The sequence below is a fragment of the Colobus angolensis genome, unplaced genomic scaffold, assembly GCF_000951035.1.
Source record: "Colobus angolensis palliatus isolate OR3802 unplaced genomic scaffold, Cang.pa_1.0 Scaffold18, whole genome shotgun sequence".
Taxonomy (NCBI): Eukaryota; Metazoa; Chordata; class Mammalia; order Primates; family Cercopithecidae; genus Colobus; species Colobus angolensis.
This window is the reverse complement of record NW_012114932.1, coordinates 10,802,263-10,822,322: the sequence shown is the minus strand read 5'-3', so window position 1 is coordinate 10,822,322 and position 20,060 is coordinate 10,802,263. Positions and strand designations below refer to the sequence as shown.

Here is a 20,060-nt window from a genome sequence, read left to right as displayed (position 1 = left end):
TTTCTTCTGATTCAGTGGGCTAGCTTATGTTCACTTGACCATGAATCAGCATAAATCACATTCTATCATTTTTTTCTAGTTTTATTCCTATGCTGCAGAATAAAAGCAAGATAAGATAAAGGGAAACTACTGTAGCTACTGGACTATCCTCTATTGTCTTGTGTAAAAATATCTCTTCCCAGATAAATATATCCCTGCTTTCCCTGAAAAAATAGTTGGAGTCATAAATAAGAAGGTTTACAGGTATTTGCAACACCCACATGACCTGGCATATTGTGCTAAATGCATTTCTGCTGAATTTTGACTTTGGCCATTCATTAAGCCAAGTCATCATTAACACCTGCATGATTAAAGAAAAGTGTAAACTCAAAAATAGCAAGAAGTATCCCTTAGCAGTGTCATGCTGATACCTTAAATTAGTTGTTTTGTTTTGTTTTGTTTTTTGGTACATAAGGAAACCAGGAAAAGATCCTTTCCTACTCTTTTCCTACCTTTCTACCCCAGGTCACCTTACACACATTTTTCATCTGTGTGAGCAGCTCACTGAAGTCATTCTTTATACTACTAGTTACACTTTCAAAGTTAAGTTTAACTTTGTTGTTGTGCTTAGCACAACGGTATCAGCGTTGTACGTCTTGTCCAAATAAACCTGAGAATGATGACGTCTTCCTTCTATAAAGGCACTCTTGCTATTGAATATACCTTAAGTTTTGATGCAGAAACCACGTTTATGGACCATCATTGTTACTAACCTATTCATTAAAGGAACAATAATCCATAAGCTTCACACTTGCCCAGAAGCAGTCAATAATTAAACATTTTAAGAAATTGAAAGAACTAAACAAAATAAATAGACTGGAGAGTTTAGAAACATGCTGTGAATCAATGTCTTAGAAACAATTCACTGTGTAAAATTAAATTAGTTTAACTCCAAAATTAAAAGGTAATATTTTCACATAGCAATATAACTTCCAATCAAATGGCATGAGAAGATGCATCTTATACTGGTGCTTGGTATACATTTTAGGTCATTTTTTGTTCCTTTATTCATCAACATTGGATATTAATAAAATTCAATTTTCTATAATAGTAATTCTTCAACTTTTTAAAATCAGTTTTAAACAGAGGTCTAGGAATGAAAGACAGCCACAGTTATAAGTATTTGATTTGCTGTGATAGATAAGTGAATAAAATAGATTCTAAAGACTAGAAAACCCCATAATGGACTAGCAATGTCTAGTAGCTCATCAATCAAGCAAATTCAGTAAGTTGACCTGATCATGCCCATTTCCCCTGTTAGCTACTAAAACTTTTCAATTTATGCTCATTTTGAGCATAGAACTATATTCAAATACAGTTCTAATGATATTCTTGCTCAACTTCAGACAAGGCACAGGCCACAAAATTTGCATGTCTTGCAACAGGCAAGAAGTAGAGTTCACGTATTATGAGGTTGGCCTGAATTTCCTCACTGCTGTGATATCATGGATAGTACCAACTCCAAGAATTCATAGAACATGGATGGATACACAGGGAACCAAACCAAGAGCAAATAAGTTAAATGGTTAGTTCATTCAAGGAGCACTCATCAATTGCCTACCAGGCATGTGTCAGTTAAATACAGCTCAAGGAACACTAGCTTGTTCCTTTAAAAGTTCAACTCAAGAAACATTTATTCTATTGGAGAATGAGGATCTGTCCTATATGAAGGACTGACTCTGGGTTAAAAGTTAATAAATCAGCAAGTTGTATTACAATGGTTTGCTTTTGTGGAATGATTTGTTTACTTTTCTTTATTTTCCAAATTTTCAATAATGTGTTTATATGGCATTCATAACTTTAAAACTCCTTTACAACTAAGCTGAAATAAAAAGAAATCTACAAAACAGAACAAAAAACCCCAGCAAATATACAAATTAAAAAAATTAAACTCTTATTTCTATTCAAGTCCTTTGCCAATTTGTATCAGGTTATTTGACTTTTTGTTGTTGAGTTGTAGGAGCTCTTTATATATTCTGGATATTAATCATATCAGAGATGTAACATTGTCAAATTCATAGAAGCAAAAAGTAGAATGGTAATTACCAAGTGCTAGAGGGGAGAGGGAAAAGGGGAGTTGTTTGATGGATAAGGTTTCAAGTTTGCAAGATGAAGAAATTCTGAAGATCTATTTTACGACAATGTGCATGTATGTTTACTGAACTGTACATTAAAAATGGTAAAAATGTGTTTTTTCCCAATTTTTAAAAATGCATGAAAATAAAACACTTGTGACAGAATAATAAAATCAGGCTCTGTTTAAAAAGAAACCAGCATCAGGCAAACAAGTTCTATAATGGTAATTCTTCAAAGAACCAAAGTTCACTACTACCAGATGTGTTATTCCTAAACCATTAATAAGAATAAGACCTGCTGGAAATGCATAAGGCTAATATTTCAATTTCAGCAAAAACAACAACAAAATTCTAATATAATAAGGTAGGTTTAACTAGTTAATGCTTTTTTTTGAAAAAAGTTGAGTTTTTTTTCGTTAATTTATAGAAATCATCTGAATGCAAAATAAGCAAACAAGGATTCATTTATTTTTATTTGCCCTAGTTTGGTCAAATTGTTGCTAGCATAATGTTTAGGACTAATTTTTAAACCTTAGTGAACCATTTTTATTTTTTCTTTTCTCTCTCTCTCTCTCTTTCAAGGCAAGGTCTTGCTCTGTTACCCAGGCTGGAGTGCAGTGTCAGGATCAGAGCTCACTGCAGCCTTTTACTCCTAGCTTCAAGTGATCCTCCCGCCTGGGTCTCCCAAAGCCTGTTGTTTCCTTTAATGATTTTAAAATGTTCTAGTGTTTGGTCTTTGCAAAGCCCTTTAAAACCGCCAATTTCAGCGTGTCCGATTTTGAAATCTCAGCCTGGCTCAGGCTGAGAAATCTCCGAGGTCTTGAACATTATAAATGGGTCCTAGGCTCATTTTGAGGGAGTCCTGGTTTGCACAAACCTGCTGCTGAACTTAGCCGTACTTACAAAAAGCACTTTATTGATCTATTATAATTGATGTATTAAAACAAACAAACATCACCTCCGGTCTGTAAAGCAAAACACATGCTGACTTTGGAGTTGATATTTGCGACAGCCTTGTAACCTAGGGATGTACCCCTCAGGACTGCGTTTCTAGAAAAGCTAGGAGAAGACCCCAGGGCAGGGGAGAGGAGAGGGCGAACTGGGAAAGAACTGCGAGGGTAATCACTTCCTCGACAGGGCATGGGGTGTTACGTGAGCCCTGGGACGCGGAGCTAGGAAGGAGGGTGAGTCGCCAGCGGAGGCGAGGCCAGAAAGTCAGAGGAAAGAGGGGACGAGAGAGCCACAAAGGCAGAGCGGGAGAAGGCAGGGCGGGCAGCGGGCGCGAGGGAGAGAAAAAGAGGGAGGCGGAGCTGCCCGGGCGGGCGGGGGAGCGGGCGCGGAGGCGGCGCCGCAGCCCCAGCCCGGCCGGACGTGCGAGGGCCAGGGCCAGGGTGAGCGCCCGACTCCGGGCTGCCCCGGCTCCCGTCGCCGCGCTCAGCTCTCAGCCACCTCAGGGCTGCCAGGAGTGCGCGGGAGTTTGCCCTGGAGCGCGGGGAAGTTTCCTCCGAAGCTGCGCTCCTGGAACAGCAGCACCTGCAAGCGCCCGGCAGCGGCCCGCGAGGTAACCGTGCTGGAGCCGGGGCTGGGGCTGGGGGCACTGGAGGGGCAGAGATGACGGGGCGTTGCTGGGTACCCGCGCCGGGAGCTGGCTCTGGTGGGCGGGGACGTGCGGCCTCACCTTTCCAGGTGCTTCGCCGCCGGGGATGAGGGAGGCATCCTCCTTTTCCGCTCTCCCCCGCGTCCAGTATTCCAACCCACTTCCCTTCACTTCAGTGGACGGAGGACAGGAGATGGGAGGCGGGAGCAGGAAGGGATCCTGACTTTGAGGGGGCGCTGGAGAAGGACGGCCGCGTGAACTTGTCAGCTACCTGAGCTGCCTTCCTGCGCCCCGGCGGGGCACCCTGGACTCCACAGTTGCGGAGTCAGACCCCGCTTAGGGCAGGCAGAGGTTGGGAGGAGGACGGCAGGAACAGCCTTGAGTTTTTGCTGCCAGTCTGTCCAGTCCTCCAACGTGTGTGTGGCAGAAAGACGAGCATCTCTGCTGCGGGGGTGCCTCCTTTGCGTCAGTCTCAAACTCCGCGACCTGGCTCAGGCTCGGGCGCAGGCTGAGAGCGAGGTGGGAGGGAAGTTGGGGGGACCGGGAGGCCAGGTACGATCGTGGCCAGAGCAGAGGGGTTGGGAGAGGCGATCTGAGGAGGGGGCTGCAAGTGGGTTGGGGAGAGAAGGAATGGTGTGTTTGTTTCTGCTGCTGTTACTTTCACAGCGTTACCTGCTGCCTCTTCTGCCCCATTTGAACATCCTGCCTATCAGCATGTTTCTGTTAGAAGGTGTTATGGTTGATGCCTGTCAGGAGTTATTTCCAACTAAGTTTACAGGTGCTAAGTCTAGAGCTGCAGGCCTTCCTCCTTTCTCTCTCTGCGGTCCACCCCCAGCTCCCTCCCACAAACAAACTGTGCCTGAATAATTCCCAGCGTTTTGAAAGCGATGGCAAGTGAATAATATACAATGTGTGTGTGACTTTTTTTCTCCCTCTTAGGCTATCAGATTCAAATCAAAACACCGTGGATGCTTAATAGGACTCCCTTTTTGCAGTTTTTCTGATAATTGAGAGTATTACCAATGTTTATTTTTCTTCGCTGTAACCTCAGAATTGCATTAATCTGTCTTTGTACAATTTTATTTACATTTTTATTATTCCTCTCGGTTTGAAGGCCGTGGATCTCTTTTCAACTCACATATACACACCCAAATGCAGTGTGACCATATTTAGTATTTATCTGTCTTCTGATTCAGTTGCCGGGCACCTGCTAATTGCAGTACCTAATCATAACACCATATGCCTGCCAACCAACGTGAGGATAAGGTGAATGCTATTGTTTTTCATGGGCAAGAGCACCCTGAACTACCACTTTTTATTATTGCTCAAAGGGTTTAAGAGCTTGAATCAAAGTGAATCAAATTTGCAAAGCAATATTACAATTCTACACCATATGATCAAACAGAATATGATTCCTAGGCACTTACAGTTGACTAGTAATTGAGGAAAAATTAAAATCCTCTCGTCGTATGGAAAGCATTAAGATTGCACATAGTCAATAAGAAATAGCACACACTAAATGCCCCCAGAAAATGAGAAGGATGTTCCTCCTACCTCATTTGGTTTTTATCTCCTTCATTACAGTACCGTCCTCCAGAAAATGAGCACCTTGCATGTAGATGTTGGTATGTACTAACTAAACACCATATTTTTTAATACAGAGGCTTGGTGACAGTCCAAAAACATAAATGTTTTAAATCATTACCAACCATCTGTTCTCTCCCACTCACTTACAGCACAATGTTTTATTTTCACAGGTATCAAAACGTACTTACTCATTTCATACATTCCCATGACTATCCTGAAAGCTGTAATGGTATCCAGTGTTGACCCAAGTTCAGTAACTGTTGTGTTTGACTTACTACACCAGAAGCTCTGCTTCTTTTATTTTCAGTGAAAGAAGACATTCTAAAAGTTTCAAAGCACTTGGCCAAGGCTGGTGTATACTCCAGTAAAAATCGGATTGCTTCCCCCCACCCCAACCTTTTTGTTACCAGAGAGAAGCTGGAAATTAGTGCGGCTGCAGGGCCCTCCTGATGACCTTCTTTTCCTTTCTTCCTGGTCACAAGGGTAGCATTTGATGCTCTGAAGCAGGGCATTAAACAGCCCCGTGACTTCAGAAACCTTGTGTGGTTTCCAGGAGACTGTAACATCTTCCAAGGAAGAATTCACAAAATAAGAGACTAACTTACTTTGACAAACTCCAAATTCAATAAACCTAAGAAATACACATTGTTTCCCACGTCAGTATTGCATATGAATAGCATAGGAGGTGAGATAGGTAATGAATAACATGTTTACCTGTATAGTGTTCTTTATATTTGAATTTGGGAATCTGGATGAGTTGGGATGTAATCAGCAGATAGATTCACACTCTTTGTTTTGTTGGTGTCATCAGTAAAGCAAGATTTGAGATACTCAGTTCCCTATCCAAGAAAGGCTTCCCATTTAAGGGTGTTTGCTCTAATTAGAACTTCAATATTAGGGTATTTTATCATTCAAAATTTAGTTACATAGTAAATCCTTTGTTCCTTTAGCATAGCCAGCACATTAGGAAAATTCTTTTCACTCAAACACAGGCGCAATGTCCCAAAGCATTTTCGTATTTTTTGAGGAAAAAGATAGTGATGATTTCACACTTTGTAAATAATTGATATGTACTTGAAGATTACCAGGAACCAAGAAAAAGTGGGGCATTATCACTGGCTATACTATTCTATACTGCTCTTTGCCTTGAAAGCTTTAAGATTCTCCTGACTTAGAAGAATGGCTTTCGACAGAATAAACCCAAACTACAGATCATTTTGAATGTAAAGTTGCCTTTAAAAATATAGTCTAATTAAAACCTTTGGATATTACATAAGAACATGTTACATCTTATTTTTCTGTATACTAAAAATGAATTATTGAGGAGAAACAGTTTCACCATGTATAGTAAGTACTCTGAATTATTCATGTTAATGAGAGAAGTAGAGGCAAAGATAATGTAAAATCATGGTTATTTAAAAAGTCATTTGTGTTTGTCTTTGGAATGTATTGCATGTTTGGTTTAAAAAAGATTTTCATTGTTACTGCGAGCAAGTTGCCTTTCTAATTATTTTCTTGTGTTTAGGTTAATTTTTAAATGAGTTTTCATACCTCAAATACCAAAACCCATTTGTGGGGAGGTGGGGAAAATGGGCAGACTGCCCAGAAATGAGCTGGGTGGCAGAAGTAAGCAAACCTGGTATGAAAACTTTGCAGGAGTTTATATGTCATTCAAATAAAGATGCTAAAGACTTGATTGTATACCTGTTTAATGAATATGTGTTAAGGATTAGATATGTTCCTAGCAAAAATAAAAGTCTTATAGTCAAAGTTTGAGAAATTCAATCCCACTTGACGTGTAACAAGTGGTCAGTATTTTTTAAAAAGGGATAATGGTTTCTCCTGAAAACCAAATAAGAATGTATTAATGTATGCATCTTACTATTAATGCACTGCATTTTTAAGTGTTTTCCTAAAGCATATGTATGTGTTTGGCATTAAATGGCATTCCTAGGCCTTATATATTAATATGTCCTTTCCAAGAGAAGGAATAGCAAGAAGCCATCTAAATAAGGGATATGGTCCATTTGGTCTTTGTACCTATGCTCCAAATCAAAAACACATTTCATCAAAGAGAACCTCTCAATTATTGTTACAGTGGACCAAGCTAGATAAAATAGTTGAAGTTCAGCAAGACTGCCAATTTAACAGATTTCTATTGTGTTTTTCAAAAGCTCTAGGGCAAAATTGGTTGTAAATAAGTTACTCGAGCAAGAAGCTGATTCATGCCATAGCCTTAAACATCTTATTTATAGTCAGTTTTTAGTTGGACATAGATTTTGTTGAATTGTTAGTTCTGTGGACTGTTAGAATTTAGAAAACCTCTGTGTGGAAGGTTAGAACTGCCAAAAATATATGACGGGAAAAGCAGATAAGATCATTTTTATTTCAGATATTCACAGCCAAACTAACTTTTACAAAGTAAGGAGAATGGTGACAGAAAAGTAGATGTGCCCTTCAGAATAGAGACTATGTTCTCATCATAAATGTGCTCACTACATAAAGTGTAGGGATGCTTTTTTTTAAGGAAACATTTTCATTTTTTATAAGGCATGGCATTTTTTAAAGACTTGACTAGACTGAATATTTTAAAAGAAATATTGTGGTTGGAAATATAATTGAGACCCACAGGATACATTTTATATACATTTATTAAAGGAATCCGTTTCTTCTTATCAGTGCCTAAGTCTTAGGATCAAGATTATGCATTTTTTAATAGAGCTGGAACGAACCTTAAAAGTAATTTATTCCTGTGTCCTCATTTTACAGTTGCAGACATAATGGGGACCTACAGTGATCATGATGAACTGCTAAAGGTAACACTGGCAGTGGCAGAGCAGAAACTAGAAACCTGGTCTCCTGACTCCTCATCCAGCTACCTCTTAGAAAGTTAGATTAGTTAGGTAGGGGAGTTAACTCTTTCTGGCCATCACGGTATCAACTAATACGTGATAGTCATGGAATGAAGAGCAGTACAGAGGTAAATGTAGAAGGCTTGTGATTTGCTGTCTTATCTTATACATTGAGTAGCCATCATGGACCAGACTTTGATCCTTGACTCTCTTAGACTCTGTCCTCTTTTTTAAAAACAAATATTTTGTTATTCCCTTATTATCCTCAAAAGCCATTTATAAATAATTACAGAATATAGTTGTAATTTTTAAAAGCTAATAAAAGTAATGTGTAATAAAATGTGTATTTCACTAGTAATGCTTGGGGATAACTTTACTAGACATAGTAAAGTCAGCGCTTGTATGAATATATGATGAATAAGTTTGAATTTAAGACAAATAAAACATCAGAAGACATCCCGTGCAAGAAGTGCACGAAAGTGAAAGAATGAGGGATAGACTTAAACTAGTGTTGAGATACTAACGACCCAGACTTATTTGTATGTGAAAACCGGAAGAAGGAAGTTAATGGTATAGGGAAAATTTGCCAAGTCAAATGTAGACTCTTGGAGTGGAGAAAATTTTAAAGTATGATATTTTGCAAATGAGAGAGTAAATACCCTTGATATGCTCCACTAAAATCCCAAAATTACTTTCTGGAACATTTCCATGTTACTAGTATGAATTCTATTTCAGGAGATGCGGGTTATTCACTGTATTGTCAATAAGTAAAATACTTCGAAAATAAAAATTACTGATTTGGTGCTGAGTTGGTCTTAAGTTTAATTTCTATCAACATTATAGTCTATCAATTCTAGAATTAGAAGATAGAGTACATGAAATAATTAAACTATTATAAATTGCTTGGTTTTTGGTGGGAATGTAAATAAAACTCTTAATTATAATTATGTACCAGATTCTACAGTTTGATATTCATAACATTTAGTTCAATAGGACACATAAACTTTATATGGAATATTTTTAGAAAAACTCGTCATTAAATTGGACTGCCTCCCCCTATATACACTAAAAGCCAATAGCACACCACCACTATCACCACCAATAATTTGTGACAACCCTGAAATACCTAAAATATATTGTAGGGGTGTTACTTGCCATTATGAGAGCCATAGAGCTAGATAACCAAGATTTTTATGTAGGCATGGATTATTTTTTGTGCCCCTATCTATCTATCTTTACTTCTTTTAGGTAGGACCATGCCATTTGTTCACTGATCCCCTGGCTCTAATGGACCAGAACCGTAGACCTCACTGCCCTCAAGCAGGTCATGTTCTAATCTTTTTCTGTCACTGTCACCTTTATAAAAATTCACTTACTCTGGTTCTTATTTCTCTTAGGAATCTATCTTTTCTGGGTGACAATAAGTGGTGACCAACTGAAGTACATGCTGGATAATATTTTAGTTGTCTCAGGCCTTAACTTTGCTTAAATGTTTATCTCCATAAAGCACTGAAAGTTTTCATATATATATGTATACACACACATACATATGTATATACACACATATATACATGTATATATAGACAGACATTATCACATACATGTATGCATGTATGTATATGTATATATGTGCATACTTATGAAAGCATATACGTATACACAATTTTAGGCTTTGAGAAAACAGGAAAGGAGATATTATTAAGGCTTATATTTTTAATGCCCTTGAAACATGCTTATGCAAAAAAGAACTGCGCTAGTCTAATACTGGAAGTTATCTCATAAAACATCGTGCTATGAAGTATGCTTATAGTAAAAGCCCAAAAGCTATTACCAACCCAAATAAACTGCTATATTAGAATTTTGTTATATTGTTTGTGATAGATGCATCCTGTGCTACCATATTAGAAGTTGAGGGGAAGGGGTGTGGTCAATTTTGTCTGTTTCAGAGGTGTTTAATCTTACAGAAGTAAGACAGTAAGAAGTCTACTGGACTGTAACTTAAGATCTGCTCTTGAAAATGAAGAGTTAATATGAAATATCATTTGAGTATTAGCTACACCATCTTGTATTTATCAAATTGTGAGATATTTTTTCTTAGATTACTTCCCAGTCAGGATGCACCTTACATGTTTTTAGGCCGTTGTATATCTTATTCTTTTTAAAGAAAAAAGCTTTTTAATGTAAGCACAGCACTTGAGATAGAAGTCAATAATATGTGTGTGTGTGGTGTGTATGTGTGTGAATAACCAATTGCTTTGACACAATCACAAAATTCTCTACATAGAAGGGATGTTTTACCTAATCAAGAGAGGCAGCTTTCCCTACAAAGAGGATGCAGCAATTGTACAGAACACAATTTGATCTGTGATTGTTTTCTGTGTATTGTTCATTCTTACTGAAAGCTTCTTGGTCTATTGAATTGCCCAACATTCAACCTCAGACTGACCCCTAACTTTATTTGGTCTGCTTTTGTTACAATTTCTAATGTGAGTATAGTGGTGCAATGGGGATTCAGAGAAGATGAAATTGAGGTTGTTGGATTTGGGAGGCGATAAGGAAAATAAGGTGTTTCTTTCATTTGAACAGCACAAAGATCTATATAGGCAGTGAAATTTTATTGGAATATCTGCCTTTTACTCTGCTTTTTATTTTTGTATGGAATATAGAGAAAGATTGTGAAAGTAAAACACTCCTTCCTCTTTGTACTGTTAACTCTGCTATACAAGAGAAAACCTTCTTTGTCAGAATAAACATATATGACACATTCCAGTCCCATTGTTCAGAGAGCCTCCTTTTACTATAGTACTTCAATGCTACCCTAAACTGAACTGTATAACACTAAAGAATATGGTTAAGAAAAGGAAAAATATACCCAGCTAATGTAGTAAAATTCAGAAGCCTCTGTTAGATATATGTGAAAATGGGAAAACCAAATAAGACAACACTGTTGATTCAAATGAAGAATGTGATACTTGTCCATTAATTTCAGTACCAAGAAGCCCAAAATTCCACTTAGTTTTGTGGTCATTTCTATTGCTTTCTTTTTTTTTTTTCTTTTCACAGATGGAATTAAAGTGGTGACCTATAGGTCCTGCTTACTTTAAGCAAATATAATCTGTAAGGATTTAGATAAAATAATGATGTTCATTATATACTTTAATGAATACATTTTAAAATTAAATCGGCACAGTTATAAAGAAATGATCATCTAAATTAATTTAGTTTTTTTACAGGATTCTTTGACAGTAGATTAGAAGGAGGGTAATTTTCCCCCAAAAACATCGATTTCTCAAGGTATTTTAAAAAATGCTTAGGTGTTAGTGACATTTTTTGACAAAAAGCAGTAACTATCAACACCCTTTTACCTTCTAACATTTGTACTCTATTTTCAATGAGGAATTTTTATTATCAGAGAATGAGATTTTATTACTCCAGCAGGGCTGGCATTCAGCTGGATGCACTGGTATAGTCTTACTGGTTATTTGTAGCTGGAGTCCAAATTGTGCTGATTGTTAAATAATTTAAATACTAATCCTCCTCTTGCATGATCACTTTTGTAACTTCAGCCTATAAATACACCACTTGCTACTTGCTAAAAGTCTAGTAAATTCATTTTTTCAGATTTTGCAGATCAGGGAATTAGAACAGCATTTAGAATAGAAATGAATTTAAAAATCACTGAAATCCCAGGTGCCAGAGCTTGTTCATCTAATACCTCACACCTTTGATTCACCTTGGGGTTTCTCAACATACATATACCAAGTACTATCCAGTAAGAATGCCGTGAGATTATTGACATATATTTAATGCAGAGCACTCTATAAAACATAATCACAGCTCAGAAAGTCCCTCTACATTGCCCACTTGTAGATACAGCTCATATACCTGGCATTTCTTCTCGTCTCTCTTAAGGAAACATCAAATGAAACATGTCATAATCAAACTCCTGATCTCTGTTCATCTCACCTCAAAGGAGCAGGGTTCCCACAGTCCAGTCTGGTTTTAATCTTGACATTACTTCTCCTTCAATTCCATTACCAAGGCTTTGACTTTGACTTCCAAAATTAATTGCAAAAATCTACCTCTGCCATCACACAAGTGTAAGGTTTCACCATCCTTTGTGTGGAAAACAACAATGTCTCCATGACTGATCTCCTGGCATTGTTCCCACCCCAAATTCATCCTCCAATGGGATACCAGATATTATATTTGCATTCAAAATGCAAATTTGATAACTGTCACCTTCCAACCACGGATACCACTTAACTAACTACCATTGCTTTGCTTAAGATAAAGACCAACGCTCATCACCTGATTTTTGCAGCCCAGCAAGGACAGCCTCCTCCACTTTTATCTCTTTGGATGCTCCCATTCTTCCCTCAGCTTCAGCTGGCTGGCTTTCTTCAAGCTGCCTTAACATTCCAGCTCTCTCCCATCCCCCCATCCCCTAAAACCCCAATCTCAGGCATTCCCTAGTTAACTCCTAGTTAACACTTTGAAAATATCAACTCAAATGTCACTTCCTCAAATGAACCATCTCTTACCCCTAAATTGAATTAAATCCCTTTATAAAATACATTTAAGTATATACACATTTATGTATCTGTATCCATTGCACTTAGAAGAGTGGCAAATTCACATTTATTTGTATAATTATTTAACCACTAAAATAGGGATCCATCTGGTTTTGATGGTCCTTGTATTCCTAACAAATACTACAATGCCTGCTTCAGAGAGGAAGTATAATAAATATTTGTTGAATAAATGTTGAGTGAACATCTCTAACTCTCCATGTACAAAGTTATACACATATACCACATGCAAACACACACACATATCCACCCTCACATTCCAATAAAAAATACATAAATAAGTAAATGAAAGTAAGTTTGTAAGCTATGATACCCCACTTTTTTCTTTGTGACCTGTTCAAATATCATACTCCTCGTTCTTCTATTTCTCTTTCGTCTCCATAATTTAGATGTGGTTTTGGTGGTGCTACATTTACTTAGAAAGTATGGCAGGTCTGTTGAATTTCTTACACCCCCCAAAATAAATAAATGTCCAGGCATGCCTTTATATTATTTCCTCTGACATGTGAAACCCCTTGATAATTTCAGGAATTTTAAAACGCTTCACTTTATGGGGGTTTTATGCTCTGCTGTTTGTATACATTCTGGCATTAAGAAGTGGTCTAAGATTTTACTATACTGAAGAAAATGAAAATCCTCTGAAAGTTACCTATTCATATGGCCCCCATATGAAAATAAGGAAGTTTATCTTATTATCAAAAATTAAAATAAGAAAAAATATGTGAAATTGAAAAAGTAATATAAAAATCTATGTTATAAATTAAAGGTTTATATTTTTAAGAATTGCACAAAAGATTCAAACAAGGTATCAAATAGCTAAGGAAGACATGTGTCATACTGACAGGCACTTACTAGGTTTTAGATACTGTGCTAACATTCATGACTAAATTCAAAATGTTGCATTAAAACTGAGTTGGGTTAGTACTGTTTTTATTTAAAGCCTTCTAGCTTCAACTAGTTTAGGGGAAACTCTTGAACATTTTGTCCCAGAAAGCAAGGAATTGCTCAAAAACAAATGAGGGCACATTAGAAGGACATAGCCAGATTTAAAAGACTCTCCCTGGTCAAATTTGGGATCTTTTGTACATAAAGGGTCATAATGGATGTAATGGATTGGAGCACATTGAGTAAGAAAAGTATCCATGAACCCAGAGTATATGGATGCACAGATTGGGTGGAGAGAAGGAAAAGCTCTGTTTCACTGAAGAATACAAGCTGATAATGAAAAGAAAGAATAGAATAATAGAGCCAGATTTTTGCAACCACCACGACAAGAATAAAAAAAAAATCATCCGCCATTGGGTGAATGGTTGGTGGGGACAGGATATTCACATTATCTCTATGTGTCACCCCACAGATTGCTTATTAATTGTAAAGGGGAGACGTCCCTTTATAGTTGGTGTCTGACAGATACCAGCTAATCAAATGATCAAACTTCACATTACTAGAAGTAGTACAAACTGAAATCATGTATTTTTTTTTTTTTATGATACATAAAGAATGACACAGAAGTCTCTTCTGAAGTAATCTGCTAAAAATGTTAAACCTGAGTCTAATCACAAGGAAACAATCAGGCAAATCCAAACTGGTAGATTTTCTTCACTATAACTAACATGGACACTTCAAAAATGTCAAAAATGTCAGTGTGATTAACAAATAAAGCCTGAAATACTGTTCAAGATTAAAGGAGACTAGGAGACCTGGCAACTAATTGCAAGACATCCATCCTTCTTGATTAGATTCTGGATGGAAAAAAAAATCTATAAAGGATAATATTGGGACAATGGAAGGAATGTGAATTTGGGCTATAGCTCATATAACAGTATTACATCCCTGTTCAATTTCTTGAGTGTGATCATCGTATTGAGGTTATATAGAAGAATGTGTCTTTAGGGACAGGATATATTTGAAAGTATTTAGAAGTGAAATCTCATATCTGCAACTTTCAAATGGTTCAGCAAAAAGAAATGTTTTCAGTGTAGGGAAGGGAGAAATAGGCAAATAATTATGACAAAATGTTAATAATTTTTACATTTAGATAAAGATTATATACCATTCATTATATTGTTAATTTTCTGTAGGCTAGACATTTTTCAAAATAAAAATTAGAAAAAATATCCTATGATTTTAAGTTAGCTATCCAAAGGATGAAATAATTTTTATATATTCAAGTGAACTTAAATGTTTGAAAGTTGATTAATTAACAGAGTGTCTTCTCTAAAGTATCTAAATATCTTCATTCAACATTCTATAATAATTCCATAATTTATATTTAAACACTAAAGAAAAAGTTATCCTTAGAAGAAGATGTTTCAGGCAATATAGGAGGCAATACGTAATATGATAATATCAGTATATATTAGATAAAATAATTTTTTTCATTGTTCCAGTTATATATGAGAACTTTTCAACATGAGAAATTTTAAAGGGAAATGAGTTCTCTATGGCAGTATGTGTTTTATTCTTCCATGTCTTTCCTAAACATTGGTGCTCACCTACAAAGTATGAGATTACTGATGATTTTCACTAAGATGTCTACAACCTAGCAAAATGCAGTTGCAGTGTAGAATAGATCTGGCCAGGACCACAGTGAGATTTAGGATCCTGTGTGATTCTCAACTCTGCAACTTCAGGAAGACTGGCAAGCACCGTTAGTGCTAATGTATAAGAAGCAGATACTTACAGCCCAATAACACAGGTATACAAATATCAGAAGACAAAGCTCTCGATTTAGTCAAAAAATATCCATCGAGTTCAGGTTCTATGAGAGGCACAAAGTAAATGAGGTTAAATAAAAATGTTTACAAATTTGTAAATAAAAGTTTCTTCAGGAAAATTTTAACTTCAAACTAAATGTTTTAAATATTCCTCATACTGTAAAAGCATATGATATAATATTTATAATCAGGTCCCTGTAGGAATACTTTGCGTGGTGCTAAGATAATATTTAAGGCTCCTTCAGATATGTATGGTAACTTGATCAGAGCAAGTGGAGTGGTGCCTTTTGGTATATGATAAAAAGAAAACATGTAGATCTTCTTATATCTTAACATATAATATATCATGTATCAATGTACAATATAATAAACCAAAGATAAGAATATGGATAGTTATTTCCCCTCATATTTCATATAGTAAGTTGATAAGTTATTATAAATAATAGCAAAGAGGGAGAGTTTCTTGTTTCTGAAAAATCAGAAAGAACTGGTCTCTTGATACCGCCAGCCTACACTATCCTGAGGTTAAAATTCACTATGATGGAATCTCCTTATTAAAAAAATTACAGGTCATCTTCAGCTTGTATTGAGACAAATATTAGTAATCAATTTAAACTTGATATTGTTTTAATAAGAAGAAAATACTAACAAATTGTTGTGGAGATGGAGCATGTTCTTAAGAAGTACTGATTATCTTAAAATAAAGGTAATAATATAAGAGCTTTGCTCTTACACCCTTATCCCCCTCCCACTCCCATGCTACTCATATTTATATCAGTGGTAAGACAAAGGACGCTCATACCGCTAAGAAATTCAACACCCAAGAAAACTGGGTAAAATCGCATTTAGTTATCTTCTTAAACTGTTAATACATTTTAATTTCACATATTTTTAAAAAGTTCCAAGACCATGAATAACATAAGTTAAAAGTTGTTTGAATTTATAGCAGTATGAAAGGTGGACTTCCATACAGAATTTGACATTAAAAGAAAACAGCTATGCAAACAATTTGTGTAGGTAATTATTAGCTGGAAGCTATTTGTACTCTAAGTTTATTGAATATACAAATATTATAATAAGACTTTGCACAAATAGAACATTTTGATAATAAATCCATGTAAAAGACTGTGCCTTGGGGAATAAGTCTAGATGTTATATTTGAATTCCCTGCAAACAGAATGCAGACCTCTAGACCAAGTACATAACCATTTTTCATTCATGATATTTAATAGGTCATTTTACCTAAAGTCTCAGAAAGGACAAGTAAAACAATAGAGAATGAAGCTGTTTTATTTGTGCATGTATTAAAACATTGCAATCACAAAAGAAATAGCAAAGTAGAACTATAAAACCTGTCTTCAGAAGTAAGCAAAATTACACTGAAAATCATAACTATTGGAAATAAATAAATACCTAATCATTACCTGACAAGTATTCCGGATATTGCATATAGAACTCAATGATTAACTGTTTGTTTTATTTTGTGTTTTGCCTTTTGTGGTATTTACTGATCAGTTTAGAAAAAACACTTTCATGGTAAAATAAAATGTAAAACAACCACGTTCTCTTTATGAACCTTGTACATTTACAATACTTCATAGGACTGTACGCTCCCCACTAAGTCAGTTTTACTAAGAAAATAAAAATGAAATATAGAATCTTTCAATTTCCTTTCCTCATTTTAGATTTTGGTTACATTTTTATTATGTTTCATATTTTCACATTTAAATGTAATCAGTGCGCAAAACCAGTCTTTTCACTCCTCTTTCTCTGAGTTATTTTAGTTTATTTTGTGAATAAATAGATTTCATGGAAGGAGTTTCTTCTAGGAAGACTCATATAATGCTACCTCCTGCGTTCTTTTGTGCCTAATCCATGTCCTCCCCATGCCCACCCTTTCCTCTTGCCTGAGCCTCTAGCCCATAAGCCATTTTTTGATTGTTTTCCATTCTTGAAGGGGGCTAATGATGTGGAGGTGTTGTACACAGGGAGCCTGCAGCTCCAGTGTGAGTCTTGTTTAGAATATCCTCTGTCACCAAGTTTATTTCACTTACCCTCAAGTTGGAAACATGCAAAGCCCGTAACACTGTGTTGTGATTTCGTAGTCATGGCCTTTTTTCTGTTTTCTCCCACAGTATCCTCATCTGGGAGACCACTACATAGCTAATAAAAATGGTAGGAGAGTGTGCTATTTTCTTCACCTGACGTCCCCAATTTTTCTGAGTTTCAGCAGGAAAACATACACCTTCCTTATAACCTATTTATGTCCCAGTGTTCCGGTGAGATTTGCTGGACAGCCTTTTGGGACTACAATATTATTTGTACAAAAATCTAGATCCAGCTCAAGATTTGAGGGTAGATGTGTCGATTCTTGTTCTCTTCTCTTTTCCCTCCAGATTTTACACAATTTAGCAGGTATGCTTGACAGTTGGTTGTTTTTATACTTTGTATTTTTGTTTTCTTTTTTTTCAAAAAAAGGAGATAGAGTAAAAAAGCCTTTACTTCATCAATAGCAGAAGTTTCAGAGTTCTGGTTGCCACTTTTTTGCATTAAATATTTTATTTAATGTTTAAAGTAAAATCACATATATTGATAATTTAAAGAATAATAAATGATAAATAGCCATGTATTCACTATCACACTAAAGGGAAAGAATTTTTCTAGTATCTTTGAAGTGTCCCACTTTTGTCAGGGGAGATTCACTGCTTAATCAGGGGAGATTTGACTAACCAAATATTTCAGGCATTTAATACAAGAAAGGCCTGTTTCACATTCATGACACAATTCCGTGAGGATCAGTGGAGAAATTCTGCTCCATGAAGTCATTCAGGGATCTGGGTTACTTCCATTTAGCAGTTCTGCCACCTTTCACTGCCTCAAAGTCAAGCCCCGGTTCCTCTCCAGCTGAAATAAAGAGAGATAATGTGAGAATTTTATAGGATGTTTTAAGGGACCAGGCCTTGAAGACATGTGTATGACTTCTGCTCATATCCCACCTGTTGCAAGGGGAAATCAAATAAGGAAAATAAAAGGGAATTTATCATTGTCTCAGCATACCTTCTGTGTTCTTCTCTCATTCTCTCTCTCTAAGAGGTAACCAGCCTCCTGATTTTTGTGTTAAGGGTTCTCCTGTTTTGCATACGTACCTGCCTCAAGCAAATCTTACTTAGTTTTGCCTGTCTTTGACTTTTATAACAATGGACTCATACTGCTGATATATGTTGCTTGGGTTTGTTTTGCTTCTTGCTGCTTAAAAGAATATATGTTTTCTACATTTTGGAAATAGTACACTATGTGTGTCCATTACATAAAGTTTTTAAGTCTGTTATTCAAATATTCTTATTTTCTTGCTAATTTTGTCTGAATGCTCTATCAAATGCTGAAAGAAGTACATTTTAAAAATGTTGATGGATTTATCCATTTCTTATAGTTCTATCAATTTTTGCCTTATACTTTTTGATGCCATGTTATTAGGTGCATATAAGTTTAGAATTATATTTCTAGTAAATTTAATTTTGCAATCAAAGTGTAGTGATCATCTATATGCTTATGACTCCTAAATTTATATATTCAGCCTAGACCTCTCCTTTGAGCTTGTATTAGTTTTCTGTTGCTGTGTGATAAATTACTGTAAATGTAGCAACTTGAAACAACATACATATATCATGTCGGTTTCTATGAGTTAAGAGTATGGGAACAACCTAAGTGGATTCTCTGCTGAGAATATCACAAGCCTACGATCAAACTGTTGACTGGGTTTTATTCTTATCGGAAACTCAGAGTTATCTTCCATGCTTGAACTTGTGGGCAGAATTTTGTGTTTTGCGGCTGTAGAACTGAGGGCCTCAATTCCTAGAGGACACCCCTCTCCATAGGAAGTTCAAAATGTAGTTTTTTGCTTCTTCAAAGCCAGCAGGAGATCATTTCTAACTTCAGGGAAGTCTTGGCCCCTCTTTGAAAGGGCTAAACTGATTAGGCCAGCCTCACCCAGGGTAATCTCCCTTTACATTGACTCAGAGTCAACTTATTAAGAACATTAATTATTTCTGCAAAATTTCCTTACTTTTTTTCATGTGCTATTCATTAGAAGTGAATTACACGCCTTGTTTGCATTCAAGAGGAGGGGATTATAGAGGGCTATTGAGGTTTCTCTCATAATTCTATCTACCACAAAGACATTGTCTTACATATTCAACTCCCGGCGTGATACCTCTATTTGGTTTTCTCATTAATATCTAAAATTCAACAAGATCAAAACTGAACTTTTGATTTACTCCTTTAAAAATTTACCTATATTGTAAATGTCATCTCAAAAAATAATTTCAAATTCTGTCACTTCTCTTTATCTCTACCGGTATTACCCTGGCCAGGTCATCATCATTATCTGTATTTGTAGATTATAACAGCCTCCTTCCTAATTAGCTTCTTTATTTCTCAGTGTATTCCTCCTACAGCAACAGAAATGACCATAAAACACAATTATAGGCCAGGCACGGTGGCTCATGCTTGTAATCCCAGCACTTTGTAAGGCTGAGGCGGACAGACCACAAGGTCAGGAGATCGAGACCATCCTGGCTAACACAGTGAAACCTCGTTTCTAC

At 36.3% G+C, this 20,060-nt stretch overlaps 1 protein-coding gene and 1 long non-coding RNA gene across 3 annotated transcripts in view; one reads left to right on the top strand and one right to left on the bottom strand.

The window, feature by feature from the left end:
* The window catches only part of LOC105509798, a 342,021-nt gene that overhangs the window by 3,845 nt on the left and 318,116 nt on the right, over positions 1-20,060 (bottom strand). The window lies entirely within an intron of this gene.
* CHST9 (carbohydrate (N-acetylgalactosamine 4-0) sulfotransferase 9) overlaps positions 3,468-20,060 on the top strand; it is a 278,761-nt gene continuing 262,168 nt past the window's right edge. For both annotated transcript variants that reach the window (XM_011939293.1, XM_011939292.1), the window contains exon 1: positions 3,468-3,675. The gene's annotated coding sequence lies outside the window, so the exon portion shown is untranslated. The remainder of the gene's footprint in view (positions 3,676-20,060) is intronic.